The sequence below is a fragment of the Dermacentor albipictus genome, unplaced genomic scaffold (genome assembly GCF_038994185.2).
Source record: "Dermacentor albipictus isolate Rhodes 1998 colony unplaced genomic scaffold, USDA_Dalb.pri_finalv2 scaffold_17, whole genome shotgun sequence".
Lineage (NCBI taxonomy): Eukaryota > Metazoa > Arthropoda > Arachnida > Ixodida > Ixodidae > Dermacentor > Dermacentor albipictus.
This window is the reverse complement of record NW_027225571.1, coordinates 3,822,620-3,842,521: the sequence shown is the minus strand read 5'-3', so window position 1 is coordinate 3,842,521 and position 19,902 is coordinate 3,822,620. Positions and strand designations below refer to the sequence as shown.

The 19,902-nt window shown below is 44.6% G+C and overlaps 2 non-coding genes across 2 annotated transcripts; both read right to left on the bottom strand.

Annotated features, from left to right (window-relative positions):
• Window positions 1-11,786: 11,786 nt before the first annotated feature.
• On the bottom strand, window positions 11,787-11,868 carry TRNAS-AGA (transfer RNA serine (anticodon AGA)). The gene has a single exon. It is a non-coding gene; the product is annotated as a tRNA-Ser (tRNA).
• A 5,056-nt stretch (window positions 11,869-16,924) lies between these two features.
• Window positions 16,925-17,006, bottom strand: TRNAS-AGA (transfer RNA serine (anticodon AGA)). The gene has a single exon. It is a non-coding gene; the product is annotated as a tRNA-Ser (tRNA).
• Window positions 17,007-19,902: the final 2,896 nt, after the last annotated feature.

The window sequence follows — 19,902 nt, the reverse complement described above, 5'->3', positions numbered from 1 at the left end:
TGCAGTTGCTTCCTCTACAAAAATGTACACGAAGCTACACAGGCTCCCAAAGAAATTGTGCATGAAGTCGGCATGATTCGAACCTATGCGGGGAGCAGCCAATTATTTTCTAGTCGATCGCCTTAACCACTCGGCCACGACAGCTTTATTTTCTTTTTTTTCCTTTATTGCCTGTTTTCTTTTACAGGCTGTGCAAACCGAGGAACATGAATGATAAAAAGCAAACACTTGGACCAAGACTTTATCCGGTGTGTTCACATTAAAATTTTTTTAAGTTGCACAATTCGTCCAAGAGAGGTAGTGAGTCAGGAGGCTCTGGTTGCACTTTATACAGTTCGCGTATATAGTCCATGTTTACAATGAAATTTTCCCTGACAAGACGTGCGTGAAGGTCGGCATTGCGGACCGCCATTCCAGTCTGCCAGATGCTGTGCAGTGCTATTAGCAAGAACATGTCGTACGGGACGCCGTCTTCATTGTGCACACTCAGAAAACGAATGCCATAACTCGTGATGGGTACGTCCTTTTTCAATGTGCACTGCAGAATGTCCCAATGGAAAATGGCGTCCCAGTAGTAAAGAAATACGTGTTCTACTATTTCGGGCGTCTTACAAAGTAGACAGTTTGTCGTCCATGGAACTTAGAGTCCCTTATCAGCTAACCATCGCTTTACGGCGAACGTCCCAGAGTGAAGTTAAAAGAAGGTTTTTGTTCCCGGTTTTACGTTCATCTTTTTAACCCTTCTTAGCACGTCCTGTCCGGGTCCGACATTGAATAAAGATCTTTACCTCGGTGTTGGCAACAAACAGTCAACAAGGTCTTTGTAAAGTGTTTTCTGTTTCATAGAGGACAAATACTCTAGTGAAAACCGCACTTCGAGAAATTGAAAAGAATGCACTACTTCACCCAAGAATCCAGTCACATAATGGTACATATCGTGATTCGATGACACAACAAATTCTGGAACGTGTCAACACAGCCTTAAGTTTATTACAGTTTGCAAAAAGCCATTTCTTTGGTCGCAGAGAAAAATAAAACGAGACTCAACTTGTCTAATAAATAAGTGACACAAACCCAATCCACCGTTTCGGACCGGTAAGAATAAATTTGAGCGACTTGTTCGTTCCCAGGTTGATCTCCACACAGACACGGCGAAATTCCTGTGAAATTTCTGCACATTCACCTGCGACATACAAAGGACTTGGAACACATACCATAATTTGGCTATTAAAAACAGGTTGTATACAGACGCCCGTGAAAAAATAGAGAGCTCCCGCCCACCCCAGGCGTTTGTATTTTGCCTGATTGTTTCTTCTTCGTCCTTCCAGTACTCGTTGTCACGATAAACCTCGAGTGGCACCCCCAGATACTTCAGTGGGCGGGTTTCCAATCTTACATTTACGCATACATCAGGCTTCATATTCCAATGAGCATACCAAAACGCAGTTGCTTTGTCCCAATTAATCATGCTACCTTTTATGGAAGAAAATTGGTTGGGTGTATGAAGAACTTCACATATGCTCTGCCTATCTTGACAGAGTACGGCCGCATCGTCAGGATATGCAAGAATCTTTACTTCAGTACTCTAATCTAAATCCATGCACGTTTGAATTTTTGATAATTGATAAACAAAAAGGTTCTGGGTATATGGCTAAAAGTAAGGCTGAGGCCGGGCATGCTTGTCTGATAGAACTGACTATGTCAATTTCTTCACTGAGGTTCCTATTAACTACCAGGCGTCTTACACACTGCGAGTACGCCATCTTTATTCCATCAAGAAACACAGTTCCAACTTGCACACGTTCTAACAGGTTGAACAACACTTCATGGGAGACACGGTCAAAAGCTTTTTGTAAGTCTAATTGCATCATTGCTATTCGGTCTCCAAAGTCATCGCAAATCTCTAAGACACTTCTTACTACGTGTATATTTGTTGTAATGCTACGAGATCTTATGCCACATGTCTGGTATGGTCGTACAATGTAATGAAACCTTCATGGAAATTTTGTAATCCGTATTCAAGAGGCTAATGGAGAGATAGGACGTCACAGAGTGAAGTTTGATGTCACCATCCGTTTTGGAGATTAAAACAGTGTGCGCTGGAGTGAAAGACCGTGGTAGCTTCTTCTTTTCATGCCCATCTTCAATACCTTCGAACAGCGCGCTGGCTATCTCTTCTTTAAACATTTTACAGAATTCTGTTCCGATTCCATCTGGGCCAGGTGTCTTTCCAGTGCTTAAGTCATCAATAGCTTTTTTTTCTCCTGTATACTGATAGGAGCCTCCAAACATTTTTTTAGTTTCGTCGTCAAACTTGGGCACTAAAGAAAGGAAATCTTCACTTAATCCACTCGCCATCGGAATACGTTTTCCAAGCAAATCGTGATAGTGTTCAACAAACGCGTTCATTATCTTACTTTTTTCTTTCGTCAATATGCCATTATGCATTATTTTCTTAACTTCTTTTCTTTGTGCTTATTGCTTTTCATCACTTAGTGCCCGCTTTGTCGGTGTTTCGCCCATCCAAAGCTTTTCTGTTCTTGACCTAATAATAGCCTATCTGTACTTTTGTTTATCCAAAAGCTCCAGCTTGTTTTTGGTATTTTTGATTTCTTCAGTGAAAGAGCCCAGTTTCACATTCTTTTCCTTTAATAGCGCTTGCAGTTGCGACTGCAATTTCTTCTCGTGTTGTTTCTTCTCAAAATTATGTTTACTCGTACGTTCTATAGAACTCAACTTACCATCTGGTTTAAAAACTTCCCACCTCGTTTCCCAGTCGTCTTTTCCAACTTCATACAGCATCGTTAACACTTCACTTACTTTTCTAGAAAAAATTTCATCTTTCATGATGCGATTATATAATTTCCAGAGGTGCCAGTTGAATTTAGGCATTTTTTTTCCTTTGTCCCAAGCGTGAATTTTACCAAACAGTGATCGCTAAAAGACACTGGTATGACAACGTATTCGTCACAAGACATCACAAGGTCAAGTGGGATGTAGGCTCTATCCAAACGCGCGCGACTTTGTCCCTGAAAATGCGTGAACTCAACCTGGCCATTAGACACACAGAGGGCCACATCTTCTAGTCCATTCTCTGCAATCAATTCCCTCAAAAACAGTGCGCTCTGATCGAACAAATTTACATGTTTTGAGCGGTCCTCAATCGTGCACACACAGTTGAAGTCACCAATCAATATCAGATATCTACTACAATCAAGAAAACCACCAATCTCTTCAAAGAATGCCTTTCTTTCGTTCTCACGATTCGGGGAATACAAGCAAATCACGCGCCATTCAAAATTCAGTAACAAAAAATCCGATACCATGAAACGTCTACTCTCACTGCTTCTTATGCTTGTCTCAAAAGCGCCCATCGATCTTTTTATGAAAATTCCACACCCTCCCACGCTATTGGAATGCGACACACAAATATCATACGTTGTGCGGAAAGGTGCAACCATTTAATAAGTTTCGTCCTCCCTCTGTTCTTTTGTTTCTTGCACGGCAATCACGTCTAAATCATGCTCTCTAAACAGCCTACTTAATTGCTATTGCCGTCTTCTAGACGATAGCCCGCGCACATTTAGAGTGGCGAAACGAACTACTTTTTCCAGTCTAACAGCCATTGTTATCTTAAAAATGAATGCACTCACCAAACAGTCTGTGCCCCGATATTCGGGTACACCCTCAGTGTGTTAGTCGTCTTGCCAAGTGGGCGGCTTAGCCGCCCTCTTCTCCTCCTCCAGAACGTTTGGCTTTGGGGTGGGCCGCAGCCGGCGATTAGTGAACGCTTTCATCGGCGGTTCAGTGCTGCTGGTTTCCTTCGTCTCTGCACCGGCCTCGTCTCGTGGTCTCTTTTTCAGCGCACTGTTGTCTTCTGGTTCACGGCAATCCATGGCGTCCATTTCGGCACTCTTGGGGTGAACTTCCGCTGTCCCTTTATTCCCACTTGTTTTGTTGGCACCACCCTCGATGAATTCGGAGTGCTGTATCTTGGCATCTACTGCAATTTCTACCTGTGCAGTGGCTGTGAGATCTTCCGCTGTAGTATTGTTTGTTTGCTTACTACCTTTGGTGCTTGTCCCTTGTACTCCTCATGTTGTCGCAGAATCCACACATTCTTCTGCTTCCGCTTCGTCTATGGAGAGCTCGGATTTTTCCGTGCTCAACGTGGTCATTGCAGCTGCCGCATACGTCCTCAAGCAATTTTCTACGGCGTGCCCAATGCGTTTGCAGACGTTGCACTGCGGCACGCGGCAGTCCTTTCTTATGTGACCAATTTGTTGGCAGCGCAAGCACCTTGGCGCTCTTCCGGACGCTACGACAAGGGCTAGCTCACCTCCCACGCGCAGCTTATGTGGTATATTGTCCAACATAACGTCAGCCTTCAGTCGCACCACGACTGTGCGTGTCATGGTGTTCTGTTGGCTGTAGCCGTGAAGGCGCCATTTACCCAGTCCTGTTTCCAAGACTGTTTCATAGGGGTTCAGGGCGTTTCGCACGTCTTCTTCGCGTACATGGAAGAGCAGCCAGTGAAGCTTCAGACGGACGTCGCGGTGACTTGGATTAATTAAGGTACATCTCCGGCCCTCGACCGTCAATTCCGGTTCGGCCAAAAACTTCTTGGCGCCTTCAGCAGTCTTGCAGGTAACAGCCCACACATGATTCATTTGATAGGCGCCGAGCGCAAGAAGCTCGGTGGGCGGAACACGTTGAAACAGTGGCTCACGAAAATATTCTGCACGATATGGTCTACCTTTTACATCAGCATGTAGAAAAACGGTATTTTGAACAACGTACCCAGTTGGCAGTGGGGGCAAAATGATTGCATAATCCTGCGACACTTCATTCCTGGAACCGCGGCTATGGTGGGCCGCAACATCCGCTCCGACGGAGCTCATATCAGCCACGTCCGTACACTACGGTGGCCAGAAGTCAACTCTCGGCCACGACGGCTTTCTTTTATTTCCAAGGTAAGAAAACACAACAGAGAAACCAACATAAAAATGTTAAAATCGCCAAACAGTAACTTGTTGACGCAACATTGCTAAAAACGCTTTAATGACACTAGGTTATTAAGTACAGGATACCATATTCGCTGTTCGTCCTGGGAGTGGTTTTCATCTCGGATATAGGAAATACTTTCAATGAAGTTTTCTCTTACCGATCTTACCATAGGTTCTGCATGTCTGACAGCCATTCTTGCTTTCCAAATGCTATACATGCTTAATACCATGAACATGTCATAGGGCCCACCCCCGTCATTGTTTACTGCAAGAAAATTAATTCCTTATGGTGTGAGGGGCAAATCTTTTTCCAGCGTTCTCTGGAGGATGTCCCAATGAAATATTGAATCTAAACAGTCTAGGAATATGTGTCTTACTGTTTCTGGCTTCCGGCATAAAATGCAATCAACTGACCAGGGAACAAAAAAGCGCTTTTCCTGCAGCCAGGGTTTGACTGCGAGCGTGCCACTATCAAGTTGAAAAAGGAAAGTTTTAACAGTCCACCAAACCGGCATTTTTTTAACTCTTTTAAAACGTCCTTACCCGGACCAACAGAAAGAATGTCTTGATATTGACACGTGTACTTGTCTTTATCGGGCGACACGTTCTGCTGCCTAAGAAATGTTATCGCACAGCGCGGGACGCGCCTGCATGCATCCGAAGTTTCTGGAAAGTTATTGATGCTTCTATCCGCTGTCTGTTGTCGCCGAACCTTGTGTTATCGGATTTCATCGCTTGACACGAATGGTGCAGAACTTTGTAGAATGCATGTGGGTCCCAACGATTAATCTGGAACATTCGATGACTGCTGTATAAAAGCCGACGCGCTTGACCCGCTGATCAGATTTTCGACGATCGCCGAGCGTGTTCGCCGCTATCGTTGTGCTATAAGTGTAGCCTGTTTTGTGGGCACAGGTTCGCCCAATAAAAGTTAGTTTTGTCGTTCACAGTATTGCTACTGTGTTCCTTGACGTCACGACCACGTGACAATATAAAGGTACTGGAAGCATTACATCACGTAGATCTTTGTACAATCATTTCTTTGATACTATAATAAGATAATCAAACGAGAAACGTACTTTAAGAATCTTGAAAGCGCTTACTTCGCGTCGATACCCGCAGAAACCGCTTCCGGTAACGCCACACGATGACACAATAAACTCTGGAACAGCATTGTGCTGTCTCATTTGAAACACTGCTCGAAATGCTCGAAAAAAGGGGTCAAGCTGGTCCCGCAAGGAAATAAACCTTGAGACAATCTGCCTCAGAAAAAAATGAGCTAAGCCAAGCCCTCTGGCTTTCAGTGTATGAAACAAGTTAAGACGACTCGCGCGCTCCCATGTGGAATTCCATACAAATGTTGCAAGATTCTGTGCAATTTCTAGGCAGTAGCTCCTGTCATAGCGAGCACCTGCAACACATACCAAAAACGCGCCACAAGCCACCGTGGTTGTTCAGTGGCTATGGTGTTGGGCTGCTGAGCACGAGGTCGCGGGATCGAATCCCGGTCACGTGCGGCAGCCGCGTTTTGGTGTGGGCAAAATGCGAAAACACACGTGTACTTAGATTTAGGGGCATCTTAAGGAACCCCAGATCATCGAAATTTCTGGAGTCCTACACTCCGACGTGCCTCATAACCAGAAAGTGGTTTTGGCATGTAAAACCCCATAATTCAATTAAAAAACGCACCACAAGGAACGTATTGCAAATCGTGGACCTGGTCAATATGGATAAATTTTTACCGCCCGAATTGGTAGTTTTCTGGCGCATTCCTTCGGCCTCTTCTCTCTAGTATTCTGGAGGCTCATAATTCGAGTTTAATGATGCTCCAAAATGTTTTGTTGGAGAGACTGCTCACTGTAAATTTTCAGACATTGAGCTTCTCATCCCAGCTGCCATGCCAAAAACCGGCGTACTTCCCCCATTTAACAGCGCGTCCAGACATATTGCAATATGTTCGAGCTTATTTAACAGTTTCACGAACACTCTATTTATCCCCAGAAAAGACGGCGACATCATCTGCATACGAGAGAGTTTTGACTTCACTCGCCATTAAACGGAAACTCCGTATTTTCTCATTGTGTATAACTTTTAAGCAAAAAGGCTCTAAGTAAACTGCGAAGAGAAGTGACGGAGCCAGGCATCCTTGTTTTATGATTCTACATAAATTAATGTTACAACAGAGTTGTTTATTTACCAACAAGTTCGGGCTACACCCTTCGTAAGACAGTTTTAAGCCTTCTAATATAATGTTTCCAACATTCACGGGCTCTAGAATAGAAAAAAGCACACTGTGCACAACATTGTCGAATGACTTGTCTGGTTGTCGAATGTCAATGATCAATTGTCAATGGTTGTCAATTGTCGAATGAACATTGTCTGGTTGCATCATAGCAACTCATCCCTCCCAGGCATCGCAACACTCAAGAATACTTCTTGCCACATGTTATAAAGTATCGACCGCCCGCTTATGCCACAAGTGTGGTGTGGGCCTACTATTGATTTCATCAATGACCGCAACCTTCTTGCTAACACCTTCATGAATATTTTATACACTACAATAGACAAGGGTAGGGGGCGATACAACCCTACTGAGAGCAGCTTTACAGGGTCATCGCATTTTGGGATCAGCACGGTGTGGATTTCTCTGAAAGAAGGTGGCATGGATTTTACTTCATAAGCCTCGGCCTGAACACGGTGTAAAATGGCTGCTAGTTCATGATTAAATGCCTTATAGAAAGCCGCGCCTCGATTCATCGATTGCGGTTTCAATGTCATTCAACGTAATCGGTTCCTCAATAGGTCTTGACGTCGGCATCAAGTCTCGGCAATAAAGGCAAGTAAGTATTCCCTATCAAGGCCACCTTATACCGGTCCTTTGCAGCTTAACAAATATCTGTAGTGTTCGAAGAAGGCAGGTGTATTGTATTATTATCGCTACTACGGAAGTTGCCATATTCGGTTTCTTCTTTTTTTTCACCCGCCGTGGTTGCTCAGTGGCTATGGTGTTGGGTTGCTGAGCATGAGGTCGCAGGATCGAATCCCGGTCACGGCGGCTGCATTTCGATGGGGGCGAAATGCGCAAACAACCGTGTACTTAGATTTAGGTGCACGTTAAAGAACCCCAGGTGGTCCAAATTTCCGGAGCTCTCCACTACGGCGTGCCTCATAATGAGAAAGTGGTTTTAGCCCATAAAACCCCATAATTTATTTTATATTGATTTCTTTTATTTCATTTTGCGATACGTATCTTTTCTCTTCGCTCAAAGCGCGTCTTGTGGGCGTTTCCCCGAGCCACAAACGCTCTTAGCGCGCACGTATCACTGACCCCCTGTATCTCTTGACATCAACGATTTCAAGCTCATTTTTAACGTTCCTTATCGCTGTTGACAACTCTCCTGACTGTGTGCATTTTATTGACAACAATATGTTAAGCTTACTTTGCAATTCATTTTCTTTTCTTTTTTAATTGTAGCGTAATACAGAGGCTCTTTCAATGGCTGTTATTTTTAGATACATTATGGGGTTTTAGGCGCCCAAATCACTTTGATTATGAGGCACGCCGTAGTGGAGGACTCGGGAAATTTCGACCACCTGGGATTCTTTAACGTGCACCTAAATTTAAGTACACCGGGGTTTTCGCATTTCGCCTCGATCGAAATGCGGCCGCCGTGGCCGCGATTCGATCCCGCGACCTCGTGCTCAGCCGCGCAACACCATATATGCCACTGAGCAACAACCACGGCGAGTCAATGGCTGTTATTTCAAATCCATGTTTAAACTCTTCCCACATCGCTATAAATTCCAGGTTTTCGCAAGCAAGCATCTCTCGTATACGTTCTTTTACAAACGCAATAAAGGTTCCGTCGTCCAGAAGCTTGACATTGAATTTCCCTAAGTACCAATTGAAAGGCCTGTCTTCTTTTATTTTGCCGAGCGAGTACATTACAAGACTATGGTCGCTGAAGGATACGTGCCTAACGTCATAGCTTCTACACAATGGAACCAGTATCGCTGATATATAAGCTCGGTCTAATCTCGCGTGACCATCCCGTTGGAAATGCGTAAACACAGTATTCTTTCCACTGCAAAACACCGCACCAACATTTCTAATTCACGCTCTCGTGTTGCTGCCAGTAGGTAAACTGCCCTTTATTCACGTGCAATCTAGTTGTTCTTCCGGTCTTCAGAAAACCAAACACAATTGAAGTCTCCCAGAAGGATAATATAGCGCTCAGACTTCAAATAGACATCAAGTTCTCCAAAAAAAGTCATGGCGTTTTCATTCACCAGTTGGGGCGTATGTGCAAATTACCCGCCATTCAGAATCCCAGAGCGAACAGTCGCACATGATCATTCGCCTTTCATCACAAACAAATACAAACTGCGCAACAATTTCCAAAGATTTCCGCAAGAACAAAACACGCCCACTGGAATTGCCGACAGCATGGGAAACGCACGCACTGCACCGCGCTCTAAATGTTTCAACCATTCGGTGGGTTCGCTCTTCACTTTCAATTTTTGTTTCCTGTAGAGCGACTATGTCTAAATCATTGTCTTGCAATAACCGGCTGACATAGTAGTGCCGCCTTTCGGCGCCCAGGCCTCGCACATTGAGCATACCAGTGCGTAGCGGTATTCTAGATTGTGAAGCCATTTCTTTTTTGTTCATTTTTTGAAAAGAAGAAAACCGGAACAATAGTTCAATTAAACCCATACATTTTGCTGTTTCTCAGAACGCTCGAAAGTCCTTTCCTAGGCAAAAGCGGCCAAACTATACAAACGTACTCTTGAGCTCGTCCCTTACCTCGCATAAAATATTGCTGGGCGACGCCCTCGTTATTACGAAGGCGCCTTCGTTAACGTCGGACTGGGATCTGGCGGAAGGCGAGACTTTGGTGTGAGAGATGGACGGCAGTATGAACTTTCTTTTCTGGGTGGCTACTGTGCCTTGCCGCTGCCACCTTCGTCACCTTCGGGAACTTGCCTGTGTGGCCGCTTCGCAGACGAGCTGTTCGTGACGTCTTTGACCACCGACGTCTTTGACGGCGCACGCTGGCGTAGCTGTTTCCTGTCAAACGGATCCCACTTCACTTTTGTCACTGTGCCCGGATACATTCGCGAAGGTAAGCAGCGCTTTCAATAAAGTTTTCACGTGCACTGCGCGTGTAATAGTCGGCATGCCTTACTTGCATTCGTGTTTTCCAGAAGCTGTGGAGGCCAAGAAGCATGAACAAATCATAGGGTACATCTTCGTGATCAACCGGTAAAAATCTGATACAATAATGGTCTAGTGGTAGCTCTTTCTTTATAGTTCGTTGTAGGACGTCCCTGTGGAATATCGCCTCCCGGCAGTCCAGAATAAGCATTGTGATGCATAGTTCCAGCGCACTTTTGAACACGGACGAGGCGAGAAAGACAACATGAACGCCGGCCTTCGTGTTGTCTTTCTCGCCTCGTCCTTGTTCAAATGTGCGCTGGAACTATGTTTCACAATGCTAATCATAACCAACTAGCCCAGCTGTCCATACTTAGTCCAGAATAACACGTTCGACTGTCTCTGGCTTGTTACATAAAGGACAGTTCGTTGTCCATGGGACAAACAATCCCTTTTCTTGAAGCCATGTTTTGACAGGTAGTGTATTAGAATGTACCTTGAAAAAGAATGTTTTCATGCCTGGCCTAACTGGCATCCTGTTCACTCGCTTTGAAATATTCTGCCCTGGGCCTCCACAGTAAGGCGCACGGTACAGTGGCACCGGTAGCATCATGTCCACAAGATCTTTATACAGCTTTTTCTTGGGAACACTGTACAAGTAGTCTGGGGAAAAACGTACTTCTAACAACTTGCAAGAAAGCACAACCTCGCGCAAATATCCGGTTACAGCACCACACATGTTTCCATCATAGTACACTATGCTTCTTGGGAGTAGCCTTTGCAATCGGACCTGTATAGCCGTTCTTAAGAAGGTGTCATTTTGATTATGAAAGAAAATAAAGCGTGATACCACTTGACGCTAAAACAAGTGGGCCAGTCCAAGGCCTCCACTGTTAACTGAAAGAAACAGGTTTGTTCTCTTCATTTTTTCCCAGGTGGAAGCCCAATGAAAGACGGCAAATACACGATACAATTCTTGAATCGAGGTCCGCGATGCACACAGCACATTCATGAGGTACCATATTTTAGAAATGAGAAAGACATTCCAAAGAAAGGCACGTGAGAAAATTGACAGATTCCTTCCTTGCAACGCTCCCGCTTTCTCTCTCACCCTGGAGGTCTCTTCGTTCCAGAGTGGGCTGGGATCGTGATAATATTCTAGGGGCACTCCAAGGTATCGCGTTCGCATGGGAGACCATTGCAGCCTTGAGAAATATTCCGGTCTATTTTCCCATTCACCGTGCCGAAAACCAGAGCTTTTTTCCAAGTTTACTTGACATCCAGTCTGGTCACAAAACCTTTCCACAATGTTTGTAACTTCACAAATGATATTTCTGTTGGTGCAAAATACCGCTATGTCGTCCGCATACGCAAGAAGTTTCACTTCAGCAGATTGCAACTCGAAACCCGTGAAGTAATCGCTGTTGAGAATGGCCAGACATAAAGGCGCTAGATACGCTGCAAAACACTTGTCTGTTTCTTAGGTTTGTTGAGCTCGGGCATATGCCCGCCCTTCAATTTTACGCGAAGAGACGTGGAAAGTGGGGTAACTAACTATTCTACAGTTGCTTCCTCTGCAAAAATGCGCATGAAGCCACACAGGCTCGCAAAATAGCTATGCACGCAGTCGACAGGATTCGAACCTGTGCGGGGAGACCCCAATAGATTTCTAGTCTATCGCCTTAACCGCTCGGTCACGACTGCATTTTTTAATTAGCGGCTTGGCAAGTACACAAAAATATAGTCAAATAAAAACGAGTGTTAAAACCTCTATCGTTAGTAAGACTGACGTGTCATGTTAAAATGGCTTCATCGAAGCCAAACTGTCCAACTCTGAAAGCCAATTTGGTGGATCACTTAGCAGTTTCAATACTTCGCTTGTATAAATAACACTCTCAATAAAATAATACATTGCTGACCTCGCATGGACAGCAGCATTGCGCACAGCCATACGAGTTCACCACACGCTTTGCATACAGAATAGCATTAACATGTCAACCGGCGGACCATCAGGGTCAGCACATGGCAAAACCCTTATTCCGAACGCAGTGATAGGGAGCTCCTTTTTTAAAGTTATTTGCAGGATGTCCGTAAGAAAGCGGGCATTGTGGCAGTTAAGAAAAATATGTTCGACAGTTTCTTCCTTTTTACAAACAAGACAGTTGCCTGACCGTGGGACAAACAAGCCCTTGCTTCTTAGCCATTGCTTAACAGGCAGTGTGCCGGTATGCAGTTTGAAAAAGAATGATTTTGCATTAGCTCGTGCAGGCATATTCTTCACTCGCTTGAAAACATCTCGTTCAGGCCCTAAGTAATACATAGAACGATACACTGGTGTAGGTACAAACACTTCGACAAGATCCTTATACAATTGTTTTCGTGACACTGCAACCAAGTAGTCTTTTGAAAATCGATTGTTTAGAAGACTTATCGCCATGGAAACTCCACGCAGATAGCCCTTTAGTGCCATCGGTTTGATTGCGTGCGACGATACAACAAAATCAGGCAAAGCGTCCCGCAATCTTACGTGGATCACCGTCCGCAGAAACACTTCGCTTTGGTCGCGGAAGAAAACAAATCTCGAGACAAGTTGCTTGAAAAACAAATGTGTTAAACCAAGCCCATTGCTCAACGTTTGAAACAAATTACTTCGGCTCGTGCGTTCCCACACCGAACCCCAAAGAAATTCTGCAAACACTCTGCGTATTTTTTGAATTGAAGATTGGCTCGTGCATAGCACCTGCAGGACGTAGAACACTTTAGCCACTAAAAAGGTATTACACACTTTGGCCCTAGTAAACATCAAAAAGTTGTGGCCTCCCCATTTGTTAGTTTGCTCTTTCATTCTGTCTCTCTCGCTCGTCCAGTATTCGACTGGCTCACGGCAGTTACTGAGCGGAACCCCAAGATAAGTGCCGGGCAATACACTCCATTGCATTTTGCAAAAGACGTCTGGTGCATCTCGCCAATTCCCGCGCCAAGACCCTAAACATTTTGACCAACTTATGGCACTACCGGAAGCATTGCAAAAAGCTTGGGCTGCTCTCACAGCTTCTGCAATGCTCTGTTTGTCGACAAAGAACACTTCTATGTCGCCGGCATAAGCTAAATATTTTACTTTTCTACCACAGAATGTGTACCCGCGTATATTATGGCTATGTAGTAGCTTTAAACAAAAAGGCTCTAAATAAAGTGCAAGAAGCAAGGCCGAGGTTGAACAGCCTTGTTTTATGCTAGACATTACTGCAATCCGCCTGCTCAGCTTGTTGTTAATAATTAAGCCTGTGGTACAACCATCATACATCATTTTCACCCCGTCCAAAATGACTGATCCGACATTCACATAATCAAGAAGCATAAACAGGATTTCGTGCGACACCCTGTCAATAGCTTTGGCCGAATCTAGCTGTAGCATAGCTACATGATCGCCCATCGCATCGCAACATTCAAGTACGTTTCGCGCTATAGGTGTACTTGTGAATATAGTCCTACCTTTTATACCGCATGTCTGATGAGTACCTACTAGGGATTTCGCTGCACTCTGATGGTGATGGGCGAGCCCCTTCATAAATACTTTATAATCAATATTTTCTAAGCTTATTGACCGGTAGGCTTCTACGGATTGAAGTTTGATGTGGTCTGTTGATTTATGTATCAGTACTACATGTGTCTGTCGGAAAGAGGACGCGTCCATTTTTTGTTCGTAACACTTGGTTATGACGCGATGCAGAGCCTTAGCCATTTCAACCTTGAAAATTTTATATATTGCTGCTTCAAGTCCGTCTGTTCCAGGCGATTTCCTTGCACTATGGTGATCTATAGCCTTTTCAATTTCTGTTGCAGAAATCGGCCTCTCAAGGGCATCCTTAAGTTCGCCATTAATTTTCGGCATCAAAGGTAAATATTCACTCGTAAACGCAAAGCTACCGCTTGTCCTCTTGCTTAGCAGCGTGCTATAGTAGTCAACGAAAGCGCGCTCTATAATTTCTTCGTCATTTGTAAGCTGCCTTTGATAAACTATTTCTTTTACTTCCTTGGTCATAGCGTACTTCTTCTGTTCACTTAAAGCCCGTTGGTGGGCATTTCACCCAAGCATACACGTTCAGCGTGTGTTCTTAAAACGGCGCCACGATATCTCTCTTCATCAATCACTTCAAGTTTCGCTTTAAGTTCTTTGATATCATGTGCAAATATACCAGCCGCGCCACTTTCCATGTTCAACAGGTATGCTAACGTGCATTGCAGTTGCTTTTCTTCTTGCTTTTGTTTCTGCCGCAACACGCATGCTCTCTCTAAAGCAATTGTTTTCGCTTCGGTTTTGAAGAGCTCCCAAGCTTCTACAACAATTTTTGCATCCTCAAGGAGACCAGCGTCTAATTTTTTTTATTTTTTAATAAATATTTCATCTTGCAAAAGGTTGTCGTTAAGTTTCCATAGGTGCCAATTAAATTTCTGCTCTTTCTTTTTCATGCCTATCGTGACCATTACCAAACAATGATCACTGAAACTGATACATTCTACACCATAGTCAGAAAGTACCGAAACTAAGTGAAAAGGAACATAGATGCGGTCTAACCACGAGTAACTGTCTCCTTGAAAATGCGTATGTTGCACATCACTGTAAGAACCACGAACACTCCCAACATCCTCTAGATCAACATCACACAAAATTTCATGCAGAAGTGCAGCACTACTATCTTGGCTCAGTGGCTTTTTCGATCGATCTATCGGCCGGCACACACAATTAAAGTCGCCAAACATTAAAGCTTGTCTTTCACACCGCAAGAAAGACCTCAGATAAACAAAAAATTGTTCACGTTCGCAAGCATTATTACGGGCGTATACACAAAACACCCGCCAAAGAAATCCAGAAAAAGAAAATCACAAGTAAGCAAACGCCCCCCCCCCCCCCCCCTAACATGGAGTACCTTGTTGCTCTGTTATTCCAATACTGTTTCTAACAAACACAAGGCAGCCACCAGAAGTACCACTCGCCTGACTAACGCATACGTTGTACTTATTTCTGAAAATTTCAACCAATCTAGTCGTTTTTTCTTCAGATTCAATTTTCGTTTCTTGGACAGCCATCAAATCAATGTCTTTTTCTAGTAACATGTGACTTATCTGACACTGTCTTCGCCTCTGCGGTAACCCTCTGACGTTTAATGTCGCCAAACGAAGCAGACTGGTGAGGTTAATAGTGTTTGCCATTGTTTTAGTTATATTTAGGTTACGCCCCTACGTAATATTTCTAAGGAAACATACGGACTCTGGTATGCAGTGATGCTCGTTGAACATAGCCCTCCCTTTCGAGGCGACGACTGCCAACCCACGTCCTCGCAGGCCCATTCCCGATCAAAGATCGGGTGTTGGAAGTTCTTCCCGGGACACTAGCTCCGCTAAGGCGTAGGTGGCCCGTGTGATGGCCGTCTGTCTTGCGGCACGTTGGGTTTGACCTTCAACGTCGACCGTCAGCCTGTCTGGATTTTCTGTGCCGGTCTTTCAGTACCGGCGCCGTTGGTGTGTCGGCCATGGTCCTCAACATCATCGCGCAATCGCTTTCCGGAACCCTTAGCGTCAGAAGTCATGTCCATGCTCTCAGAGATGCTGACTCTCTCGTCAACCGAGGTGGTTAGTGGTGCTTGGATAGTTGAAGACGCACACGTCGCCTCAACACCACATTTCTTGACTTGAGCCTTGGTGGGTGGGGGCGCAGAAACTGGCACGTTGCCCTTATCAGTCCCCTTCGAGTTCACCTTTTCAATCTTAATTTCCAGACAGGTAGACTGAGCATCTGCCCCTTCAGCTGCTTCCTTAGCGGCCTCCTCAGCATCCTCTTGATCCATTAGGAGCTCCGATGTGTCTTCGCTCCTACCTTGACAAGCAACGTTGGCGTATATTCTTACGCACTGGGTCTCGTCGTGGCCGAAGCGATGACATAGCCCACAGCATGGAACCCGCCATTCTCGTCTAATGTGTCCGGTGCAACAGCACCGGAGGCAGAGGGGTGCTCTGCCCGGGCCAATAACGAGAGCCAGGTCTTCCGCGACCCGAAGCTGGTGTGGTAGGTCGTCTGCTGTCATTCCGGGCTTGAGTTTCAGGACCACAGAACGTGTCGTGGTTCCTTTGTCGTTGCAGCCCTGTACTTTCCACTTCTCCCTCGTCACTTCGGTCACTCTCCCGAACGGTGCCAACGCTGTACGGACGTCTTCATCAGGAACACCGTGCAGCAGCCAGAAGAGTTTGAGCCTGACGCCCTGGTTGCATGGGTCCATGACCACGCATTGATGTTTGTTCACAAGAAATGCTTCAGCGTCAAGTATCTTCTTTTTTGCCGCCTCGTTCGAAAAAGTTCCGGCCCACACATGATTCATCTGATAAGCCCCAAGGGCCACGATTTCCGGCAGCAGCATCAGTCTTGAAAGCACGTCTCTGAAGTGCTCAACACGGTAAGTCCACTCTTTAACTTCGCCGTGGATAAAAATAGAGTTCAAAATAGTAGCACCATCTAGTAGAACCATCTGGGAGTCCGGAGAAGGCTTTTCCGTTGACCGGGAAACGCGGCCAAGGGCCGCTGTAACCACTCCTGGGGAGCAAGGGATTCATTCGTCTGTTTCTTAGGTTTGTTGAGGTCGGACATGTGACCACCCTTCAATTTTACGCGAAGAGACGTGGAAAGTATGGTAACTAATTATTCTACAGTTGCTTGCTATGCAAAAATGCGCATGAAGGTACACAGGCTTGCAAAAAAAGTTATGCACGCAGTCGACAGGATTCGAACCTGTGCGGGTAGACCCCAATAGATTTCTAGTCTAACGCTTTAACTGCTCGGCCAGGACTGCTTATTTTTTCTTTATTGCCTGTTTTCTTTTACAGGTCGTGGAAACAGAGAAACATGAATGATAAAAAGGAAACACTTGGACGGAATCTTGATCCAGTGTGATGACATTAAAATTTTTTTCAGGTTACACAATTCGTCCAAGAGAGGTAGCCAGTCAGGAAGCTCTGGTTGCGCTTTATACCGTTCGCGTATATAATCCTTGTTTACACTGAAATTTTCTCTGACAGCACGTGCGAGAAGGTCGGCATTGCGGACCCCGATTCTAGTCTGCCAGATGCTGTTAAGCGCTATCAGCATGAACATGGCGTACGGGCGCCATCTTCATTGTCCTCACTCAGAAATCGAATGCCATAACTCGTGATGGGTAGGTCCTTTTTCGATCTGCGCTGCAGAATGTCCCAATGGAAAACGGCGTCCCAGCAGTAAAGAAACACGTGTTCTACCGTTTCGGGCGTCTTACAAAGTAGGCAGTTTGTCGTCCATGGAACGTAGAGTCCCTTATCAGCTAACCATTGCTTTACGGGGAGCGTCCCAGAGTGAAGTTTAAAAAATAAAGTTTTTGTTCCCGGTTTTACATTCATCTTTTTAACCCTTCTTGGCACGTCCTGTCCGGGTGCGACATTGAATAAAGATCTGTACCATGGTCTTGGCAACAAACAGTCGACAAGCTCTTTTTAAAGTGTTTTCCATTTTACAGACGAGAAGTACTCTAGTGAAAAATGCACTTTCAGAAATTGAAAACAATGCACTACACGTAAAAATCCAGTCACGTAACGGTACATATTGTTATTCGACGGCAGAACAAATTCTGGAACGTGTGAACACAGTCTTAATTTTATTACGGTTTGCAAAAAGTCATCACTTTGGTCGCGGAGAAAAATAAAATGTGACACAACTTTCCAAATAAATAAGTTACACAAACCCAATCTGCCGTTTCGGACCGGTAAGAATAAATTTGAGTGACCCTTGCGTTCCAAGGTCGATAAAACAGTGAAAATCCTGTGAAATTTCTGCACATTCACAGGTGACATACAAAGAACTTGGAACACATACCATATTTTGGCTATTAAAAAGAGGTTGCATACAGACGCCCGTGCAAAAATAGAGAGCTCCCGCCCACCCCAGCCGTTTGTTTTTTGCCCGATTGTTTCTGCTTCATCCTTCCAGTACTCGTTGTTGTCACGATAAACCTCGAGTGGCACCCCAAGGTACTTCAGTGGGCGGGTTTCCCATCTTATATTTACGTATACATCAGCCTTCATATCCCAATGACCATACCAAAACGCAGTTGCTCTGTCCCAAATAATCATGCTCCCTCTATTGGAACAAAATTGTTTGGCAGTGTGAACAACTTCACATATGCTATGCTTATCTTGACAGAGTACTGCCACATCGTCAGCATATGCAAGAATGTTTACTTCAGTAGTCTCTAATCTAAATCCATGCACATTTAAATTTTGGATAATTAATAAACAAAAAGGTTATAGGTATATGGCAAAAAGTAAGGCTGAGGCCGGGAATTCTTGTCTGATAGAACTGAGTATGTCAGCTCTTTCCCTTAGCGTCTTATTAACTACCAGGCGTGTTACACATTGCGACTACGCCATCTTTATACCATCAAGAAACACAGTTCCAACTTCTACATGGTCTAGCACGTTGAACAACACTTCATGGGAGACACAGACAAAAGCGTTTTGTAAGTCTCATTGCATCATTGCTATTCGGTCTCCAACGTCATCGCAAATCTCTAAGGCACTTCTTGCTATGCCTATGTTTGTCGTGATGCTACGACCTCTCATTCCACATGTCTGGTGTGGTCCTACAATGTTTTGAATTACATTCTGCATTCTCTTGGCCAACATCTTCATGAAAATTTTGTAATCCGTATTCAAGAGGCTAATGGGACGATATGACGACACAGACTGACGTTTGATGTCATCATCCGTTTTGGGGATTAAAACAGTGTGCGCTTCAGTGAAAGACCATGGTAGCTTCTTTTATACCCCTCTTCGATAACTTCGAACAGCGCACTGGCTATCTCATCTCTAATTATTCTATAGAATTCTGCTCCGATTCCATCTGGGCCAGGTGTCTTTCCAGTGCTTAAGTCATCAATAGCTTTTTTAATCTACTGTATACTCATAGGACCCAGTTGAAAATGACAACAGAGGTTGTGTTCAGTACTACAGAAATTTCCGTTGTACAACAGGATTTTTCTGTAGTAACTACAGATTCCTCATGGAGCGACAGACTTTTCTGATGTACAACAGACATTTCTTGTTGTGACTACAGAAGTACAGTTTGCCGTATGTCTGTTGTTACAACAGAAAGCTGAAGCTCTACAACAGATTTTTGTAGTACTACAGAAAAATTTGTCATCACTACAGGCACCCTGTTCTTCCAACAGAAATGTTCCTGAAGTAACCCGAAAAACTTCTGTAGTGCTACAGAGAGCTGTTGAAATACTTCAGAAACCTATTGTGGCAACAGGCCCCCAATTGTCACAACAGAAGTGTTCCTGAAGTAATGCGACCAACTTCTGTTGTACTACAGAAAAATGTTGTACGACAGAAATCCATCATTGCAACAGGCCCCCAGTTGTCATAACAGAAGTGTTCCTGAAGTAATGGACAAACTTCTGTTGTGCTACAGAGAACTGTTCCACAACGGAAACCTATCGTCGCAACAGGTACCCAATGATGACAACAGAAGTGCACTGAAATTGTGCGATGCGACAAGCTTCTGTAGTGCCCAGTTGAAAAAGACAAGAGGAATTCCTGTCGCAACTACAGAAATTCTGTTGTACGACAGAAGTTCTTGACATTTCTTAATTGAGTGACGTTTCTGACATGACGACAGAAATTCTGATGCCGCAACAGAAGCATTCTGTCGCGAAG